The following is a 9,150-nucleotide window of genomic DNA, read 5'->3' as shown; positions in this document are numbered from 1 at the left end:
CTGAGGATATGGGACTCTTGGTTTGTCTGGCTTCAGTACTCCTTCCCCTTTTTGTGAACTCAGATTAGGAACTTGAGCTGCATCCTGCTCTTCTTTCTCTTTATCTGAGTCCTTTTCTTGTGGTTTCTGGGGGGTTTCCTTCAGTTCTTTCCCACTCCGAAGGGTGATAACCTGACACTCCTCCCTTTGTGTTGAGCTAGTATTGCTGCGAAGGTTGTGGCTAAAAATTTGCTTGAATAAGTAGCCAATTTGTGTCTCAAGTTTCTTGATGGCAGCATCCTGATTCTGCATATTGGACATCACTTCTTCTCGGAATGTTTTACTATCTTGAATCTCTTTACCTATGCCTTCAAGTAGATTCTCAATCCTTGAGAGTCTGTCATCAAATGATTGTAGATCGGGATTAGACGTGGAAGGATGAGGTAAGTTATTTTGGTTTTGATGTGGATGTGGAGAGGTGTTATTATGGGGGTGTTGATATGGTCTAGATGTGAAATGTTGGTGGGCTGCATTGTTTGGATTTGGGCGTCTTTGATCAAGGCTTTGGTCTTGTTAATTTCCCCACCCAAAGTTTGGGTGATTCCTCCATCCAGGGTTGTAGGTCTTGGAGTATGGATCATGGTTTTGCCTAGGTGAATTCCCAATGTAGTTGGCTTGCTCCTGACTACCCTCTGCTTCTTCATTCACTCCTTCTTGGGTTGTTGATGAAGTGGCGATTGCTACTACTTGGTTCCTCTCCATCTTCTTGGTGAGGTCAGCCAGCTGCTGGGTAATGAGCTTGTTTTGGGCCAGCAGAGCATCTACATTGTTTAGCTCCATTACTCCTCTTGTGTTCCCTCTTTCGGAAGCATAGAAGTAGTCATTCTCTGCTACAGTTTCAATGACATCTATGGCCTCCTCAATGGTCTTCTTCTTGTTCAAAGATCCTCCGGATGAATGGTTTACGGCCTTCTTTGACTCATAAGAGAGCCCTTCATAGAAAATGTGCAGCTGCACCCATTCATTGAACATATCTGGTGGGCACCTCCTTGTTAGGTCTTTAAACCTCTCCCATGCTTCATATAGAGTCTCACCATCTTGTTGCCTGAAAGTTTGGACCTCAGCTCTCAGCCTATTGATTCGTTGAGGGGGGTAGAATCTTGCTAAGAATTTGTTCACCACATCTTCCCAAGTTGTCAAGCTCTCCTTCGGGAAAGACTCCAGCCACTTGGCTGCCTTATCCCTGAGTGAGAATGGAAATAAGAGCAGTCTATAGGCGTCAGGATGAACACCATTAGACTTCATTGTGTCACATATTCTCAGGAAGGTAGTTAGATGTTGATTGGGATCTTCTTGGACACTTCCTCCGAACGAACAGTTATTCTGAACAAGGGTGATGAGCTGTGGTTTTAGTTCAAAATTGTTGGCATGGATGGTTGGCTTTTGGATGCTACTTCTACAGTTTCTTGGGTTTGGATTGATGTAAGAGCCTAAAACTCTTCTATCCTCCCCAGCATGATTTTCGCGTCCTCCTCCGCCATGGTTGTGAGCTTCTTCTTCACGATAGTTTTCCATGTTTTCTTCCATATTTGTTTCAAAGTATTCCTCCTCTTCCTCAGCACCAACTACACGTTTTTCTCTTGCCTCCCTCCTTAATCTAAGGAAGGTTCTCTCAGGTTCAGAATCAAAGGAAGTTGAAGCCCCGCTTCTTCTTCCTGTCATACAACCAAAAAGTACAAGCTAAGAGAATAGGTGTAGAAAGTATTTCTGTCAGAATTACTGTTAGTGTGAGTGACCCAATATATCAAACAGTTAGTGGGTTAGTGAAATGAATGGTAAATAACAAAGAAAAAGTATGGGGAAGGGAAGAAATTAACTAAAACAGAAAGTAAATGACTCAAACAGAAAATTAAATCAAACAAAAATAAAATGCTCAATCTAGTTATCCTCCAATTTAATCATTGTTGATGCACAATCAATCCTCGGCAACGGCGCCATAAACTTGATGCACGGAAAACTTGTCTCACAACAAATTTCCTTCGGCAAGTGTACTGAATTCGTCGTCAAGTAAAAACTCACAATAGAGTGAGGTCGAATCCCACAAGGATTGATTGATCAAGCAACTTTAACTAGAGGAATGTTCTAGTTGAGCGAATCAGAATTTGAGTTGAGAATTGCAGAAAATTAAATGGCGTGAAAGTAAATAACAGAAAAGTAAATGCTGAAAATAAAGAGCTGAATGTAAATGACGGAAAGTAAATTGCAGAATTGTAAATGGGAATGGGGGAATTGCTCATAAGAGTAAATAACAGAAATTAAAGAGAATGGGTAAGATCAGAAATGGGGAGTTCATTGGGCTTGGGAGATGTTGCATTCTCCGGATCAATTTCATTTTCATCTCTTCCTCAATCAATGCACTCATTGATCTCCTTGGCAATCTTAAGTGATCGAATTACAATTTCTTGTAATTCAATCTCTCAAATCTTGATCAATAGCCAATTCCTTGGTCAATTGCTCATGAGAAGAGATGAAGTATGGTCACTGATTATACCACATGCATTTCCCAAATCAAGTGTTGAGAGGATTATAGTCACATATCCATCCAAACCCAATTTAGTCCAGCATGAGAAAGCATTTCTAGCATGATCTCTTCATTCCTCTTTCAAGGTTCAGAAGAGATCCAAGTATGAATAGCTTCTTTTCCAAGATAACTACCCAATTGGATGAAGATCGAAAGCTTTCAAGTAAAATCAAGAGAAAAGATAGAAGAAGAATAATGAAAACTAGTTTTGATCCATCAAATTACAACAGAGCTCCCTAACCCAATGAAAGGGGTTTAGTTGTTCATAGCTCTGGAAAATGAAAACAAAGATGGAGAATACATGATGAAACTAGAAGTGCAGAGAAAGTAAATATAGAGAGTAATTCTATGCCCAGAGGCTCCCTATATTTTCCAACTCCCTTAATAATTCAAAGCTACTCCTATATATACTACTCTTCTGTTCTTCTAGTTGATTCTTCAAGTCTTGGGTATGGGCCTTTGGATCTTGAGTTTGAAGCAGTTTTCTTCTTCATTGGGCTAAGCTTTGCTTGCAGAGAGAAAGTGTGAAGTGAGAAGGGACTTTAGCTCAGGACGTTAGTGGTGTTAACGTTTAAGTGGAAATGTGGGTTCGAGAACGTTAGTGACAATCACCTTTTTCACTAACGTTCCTCACCCAAGTAAGAGCCACGTTAACTTCAACGTTAGTGGCACAAACGTTGCCACTAACGTTGCCCCTTTGTCCTTCGCACACGTTATTGGGACTTGCCTTTCCCAATAACGTTGAGAACTCTCCCCCATCCCTACGTTAGAGTCCACGTTAACTTAGTTAACGTGGCTCTTTTAACGTAGGCTTGCCAACCTTCGAGAACGTTAGTGACACTTACCATTGTCACTAACGTTCCAATGTGCCCCTATTTATCACGTTAGAGTCCACGTTAACTAGGTTAACATGGCTTCTAACGTGGCCATGCTAGCCATCTCCAACGTTAATGACAAAGTTGAGTGTCACTAATGTTGGCTCATCATTCCCTTATCCACGTTAGCTTCCAGGTTAACTAGGTTAACGTGGGAGTTAACGTGGCTCATAGTGGCTTGTGTGGGCTCATTCCAACGTTAGTGACAATGTTGGGTGTCACTAACGTTGGCGATCACCTCCCTTCTTCACGTTAACTTCCACGTTAGCTAAGTTAACGTCGGAGTTAACGTGGCTTATTGGGGCTTGTGTGGGTTCCTTCCAACGTTAGTGATAATGTTTAGTGTCACTAACATTGTCGAACACTTTGTTTTCTCACGTTAGCTTCCACGTTAACTAGGTTAACGTGGGAGTTAACCTGGCTTATTGTGACTTGGCCAACGTTAGTGACAAAGTTGAATGTCACTAACGTTGGCTTCCCCTTTACTTCTTAACGTTAGAAGCCACGTTAACTAAGTTAACGTGGCAACTAACGTGGCCACTTATGAGCTTGGTCCAACGTTAGTGATAATGTTAAGTGTCACTAACGTTGGCTCCATTTCCTTTCTTCCACGTTAGAGTTCACGTTAACTTAGTTAACGTGACTCTTAACGTGGGCAATGATGGCTTCGAGAGCGTTATTGGCAATTACTTTTCTCATTAACTTTGCAAGTTACTCCCATTCCACGTTAGTGTTAACGTTAGTGTAACTAACGTAGCCACTAATGTGGTTCTTCTTTGCTTCCTTTGTCCTGAAATCAAGCAATAAAGTGCATCAAAGTTCTAATCCAAGTCATGGGAATTGCAACATCCAATTTGTCATTAAATTCATGCAAAATTCTCATGAAATCATGTAAAGTGCACAATGTATGCTTGAATGAAGATGTAAGTGAATATCTACCCAAAACTAGCTTATTTCCTAAGGAAATGCATGAAACTACCCTAAAAACAGTAAAGAAAAGGTCAGTGAAACTGGCCAAAATGCCCTGGCATCACACATGCTCCTAAATCACACATTCAGTCAGAAAAATTTACACCTCCAATGGTACAGTTAACCATACATGGACCTCGATCACTACATTTTTCAGGTATATTTCCCATTAAAGCAGATATAGAACTATCTAAAGGAATAGTTTCTAATTCATTAATTTTATCTTTATGTATGCACAAATCCTTTAGAAACTTTGCGTATTTAGGTACCTGTTGAATAACATCAAAAAGGGGAACAGTTACCTCGACCTTTTTGAATATTTCTACTATTTCGGGATCAAGTTCCATCTGCTTTCTGGGCTTCCTTGCAAGTTGTGGAAATGGGATAGGATTGGTGCTCCTTGTAGCTTCAACATCCTCTGGTGATTCATTCTGTGGTTGAACTGCTTCTTCTTCAACTATGTCTTGTATGTCCTCTTCCTCTTCAGCATATTCCACTTCCACCACATCCTCTGCTGGCACGTGTACTGGTGGGCTTGGCTCCTCATGATTCCTCTCCTGTAATGTGGTTCCAGACCTCAAGATGATGGCATTGATGCCACCTTTGGGATTAGGCAGTGGTTGAGAAGGAACTTCACTGGAGCTTGAAGGTTGATGTATGGAATTAAGTGATGAATCCATTCGGGAGACAAGAGCTTGTAAAGTGGCAGTCAAGCCATTCAGACTAGAGTTCAGCTGAGCCTGCATGTCTTGTTGTCCTTGCGCAAGAGAACGGAGCATCTCGTCATTTGATGAGGAATTAGAATAAGTAATCTGAGGAACTTGTTGTTGGTTGTGCTGGGTTCCTTGTGATTGTCTTAGGTGAGGTGCTCTGTAAGGTTGATTCTGATTCTGCTGTCTGTTATTATTATTGTTATTCCACCTCTGGTTTCTATTATTGTCTCTACCTCCTCTGTTAAATTTATCCCTCCATCCATGGTTAGAATTATCTTTCCATCCTTGATTAGAGTTGTCCTGCCATCCATGGTTATAGTTTCCACATTGGTTGTAGTTGCCACCTTGTTGATTGTATCCTTAATTTGGGCGGTCATAGAAGTTGTGAGTGGCTGTCACAATGTTGTCTTCCTGGAGCCACAGACATTCATCAGTATAATGACTATAATCAACACAAATCCCGCATACTCTTTGTGAAACTAACTGTTGGCTTTGTTGTGGTGAAGGCTGAGCTTGTTGTGCCTGTTGTTGATTTAACTGCATCTGCTTCAGTAGGTTGGTCATTTCACATATACTCTGGGAGAGAGCAGTAGTCTCTTTGCTAGAGGAAATCCCTGCAACAGCTTTGGGATGGTTGTGTCTCTGTCTGTGATTCCTAGTGGACTCAGCTAAGTCGCTGATTAGTTGCCATGCTTCATCTGCGGTTTTATACTTTTTCAGAGAACCATTACTGGCACCTTCCAGTGTAGTCTTATCCTGAGGGTTCATGTCTTGAGTGAAGTAGCTGATCAATACTAGTTTACCAATCATGTGATGGGGACATGCGTCCAGGAGATTGTTGAAGCACTCCCAATATTCATAGAGAGTCTCTGAGTCACCTTGAACAATGCAGGAGATCTCTTTTCTCAGTCTATCTGTGACTTCAGCTGGGAAGTATTTTTCCAAAAATTCTCTCCTGAGTGTATCCCAGTTGGTAACAGTTGCTTCAGGTTGGGAGTAGTACCACTCCCTTGCCTTTTCCCTCAAGAGAAAATGGGAAAGCGGTTAACAGAATAGAAGTTTCATCTGCACCATAACGCCTAACAGTAGAACAGGCTGTCTGGAAATCCCTAAGGTGCTTGATAGGCTCTTGAGCAGGTAACCCATGAAACTTGGGCATCAAGTTGATCAGTGCAGTTTTTAGTTCAAAATCTGTGGCTACGGTCAGGTGATGCACTTGATACGGCTGCAGTGTAAAATTTGGGGCTCCAGCTTCCTGGAGGGTAATTCTTCTAGGTGCTGCCATGGTATCTGCACGTGAATCAACTGAATCAGTAGTAAAGGAGCTTGTTTCACTCTCAGATGGCGGTTCAGATTCGCCCTCAGATCAGATGAGACTGGTGAACCGATAATAATCACTTCACCACTCTCGGAGGCTAACCGACGTCGAGTTCGTCTAATATGTGAAAGAGTTCTTTCAATTTCAGGATCAAATGGGACTAAACTCGGATCAGGCAATGAATGCGTCATTCAATGAGAAAAACAAATAGCTCATGGTAACAGAAGTAAAAATAAAATATGTAAATAAAAATAAAATATATACACTAATTAATAAATTAGCATACTATTGCAACTCCCCGGCAACGGCGCCAAAAATTAATGCGTGGCAGAAGTTAACCAATTTAGAGATTTCAATTAAGAGAACAGTGTTGCACGTATAGCTCTTAACCGGCTAAGATCTGCCTCACAAATTTAAAAGGGTTGTCACAAATTTTAGAAATAAAATACTGGGAGTATGAGTCCCAGGTTGTCTCCCAATGAGTTGCAGAAAAGAGTGCTATTTTATTAACTAGGGGTTTTCAGAAAAATTAAGTTTTAATAACAAGTAATTAAAATGATTAAGAATTAAAGCAATAAAAATAAACTAAGAATAATTATTGATATTCCAAATAAAAGGCCTTGACTGGGGGAATAATTAAATGGAATTTCTATCCTTGTTAGGATCTTCTCAAGTGTAGTGTAAAAAGGGTGTTGTTCTCACTCGGTTATCCCTTACTAAATAAGGAAAAAAGTATGGTGATTAAACGAACTCTGACCCTCAAATCCTAGTCCTCTCCCTTGGGGAGGTCTAGTGCTAGTAGGTATGGAGTTAGCTAACAACGTCCAATTCAACCAAGCACTTGAGCATTCCAACTCAAGTATCTCCTCTTAATCAACCCCCATGTCAAGTAGAAATTCTACTCCATTGACATGAAATTAATAATCATAAAAATATGAGAAGACATAATTAAATAAAATAAAATAGAGAATTAAAATTAATTAAAATAAAAATAACTCTATATATTAATAAATTCAAAACGCAACATAATTATCTGAACAGAGTCAATGAGTAACTAATTAAAAATAAGGGAATAAGGAAACAAACTAAAGTAATGTCTTCAACGGAGGTAATGACTCTCAGCATCCAAAAATCCAAGCAAAAGCATAAACTATCAATGTAATGCAAATCTAAAAACTCAGATCTAAAACTGGCGTAATCCTAATGTGATAAATCTGAATGTGTGTGGATGCGTGTTGAGTCTCAGCATGTTCCCTAGGTTTAGTCTGTGTTTCTAGGCCGAAAACTGGGTCAAAATGCGGCCCAAAATCGCCCCCAGCATATTCTGTTATTTTTGCAGATCGCGCAGGTCACGCGTACGCGTCGTCTACGCGTTCGCGTCATTCAGCGATTTTTCTTGTCACGCGTTTGCGTGGTTCACGCGTTCACGTCATTCGTGAAGACTCCAATCCACGCGTTTGCGTCAGGCACGCGTTTGCGTCGCTGCGAATTCTCCATTTCACATGTTCGCATGGCCATGCGCTCGCGTCATTGCTCGCTGGTCATCTCCTTAGTTTCTTGTGTTCCTTCTATTTTTGCAAGCCTCCTCTCTAATTTCCAAGTACATTCATGCCCTATGAAGCCTGAAATACTTAACACACGGATCACGGCATCAAATGGGATAAAGGAGAATTAAAATGCATAATTAAAAGTCTCTAGGAAGCAAGTTTTCAACCATGGAGTGATTTTGGGAAGGAATTGTAAATACATGCTAATCATATGAATAAGTGGGTAAAGATTTGATAAAACCACACAATTAAACACAATATAAATCATAAAATAATGGTTTATCAGATGCATATCAAGAGGCATCTCGTAAGCACCAGATGTATCAGTTCAACTGGGATAGTGTCCTTGGAGTTATAGCCCAACCTGGCAGCACTTGGATCTACGGGCAGCATCGTTCAAAACCCAAGAGCATCTCGGCCCAGTCACTCACCCTGGAGGCTCCCGTGTGGGTACAAATTATGTCCCACTATGTCTTTCCGAGCACTCACGAGTCGACCTTCACAGCCAACATGGCTGTTCTCATCTGGTGCATCCTGACAGAGCAACCCCTCAACCTACCCCGACACATCCGGCAAGCAATGGGTCATGTACAGATTGTGGGTAACCTGCCTTTCCCTACCTTAGTTTCAGATTTAGTCTCCGCAGTAGGTGTGTCCTCCCGGGCAGGCAACACGAAGGTCATGATCCCTAGGGCCGACTAGTATGTCCCGAACGGAAAGTACATCAGGCCGTCAGTTCCCTCTGTGTGCCAGCCTGCAAGTCCATCTTTGGATACTCCTCCCTCTTTCACTTCACCATCATCCACACCACAAGCACCATCCATCCATCAGCTGTTCCTTCAGATCCTCGAGAGGTTCGACCGGCAAGACCAGCGAATGGAGCAAATGGAGTGCCGTAACAAGCGCAGATATAACTATCTGAAGGACCTCATAGCTGGTACTCACCCACCTCTAGAGCAGAAGGACACCCCATACTCCCCTTCATCCAGTAGTCCGAAAAGCCATGGCGAACCAGACAGCGGAGGCGATGCTTCCAACCCTACCTTGCTCCTTACTAATGGCATGGAGGACCGTGCCAAGCCTTAAGTGTGGGGAGGTCAGTCCTTGACTTCCAGAGGTAAGTTCTCTCTCTTAATACCAATATTTGACTTTTTCTTTTGTTAGATAG

General features: G+C 41.6%; 1 non-coding gene across 1 annotated transcript; it reads left to right on the top strand.

Moving 5' to 3' along the window:
* The first annotated feature begins 1,006 nt into the window (after nucleotides 1-1,006).
* On the top strand, nucleotides 1,007-1,113 carry LOC112753247 (small nucleolar RNA R71). The gene has a single exon (XR_003177641.1). It is a non-coding gene; the product is annotated as a small nucleolar RNA R71 (small nucleolar RNA).
* The last annotated feature ends 8,037 nt before the right edge of the window (nucleotides 1,114-9,150 follow it).

This window comes from Arachis hypogaea, chromosome 15 (genome assembly GCF_003086295.3).
Source record: "Arachis hypogaea cultivar Tifrunner chromosome 15, arahy.Tifrunner.gnm2.J5K5, whole genome shotgun sequence".
Taxonomy (NCBI): Eukaryota; Viridiplantae; Streptophyta; class Magnoliopsida; order Fabales; family Fabaceae; genus Arachis; species Arachis hypogaea.
Note: the sequence above shows the minus strand (reverse complement) of the source record. Positions and strands in the feature narration are given on the sequence as shown.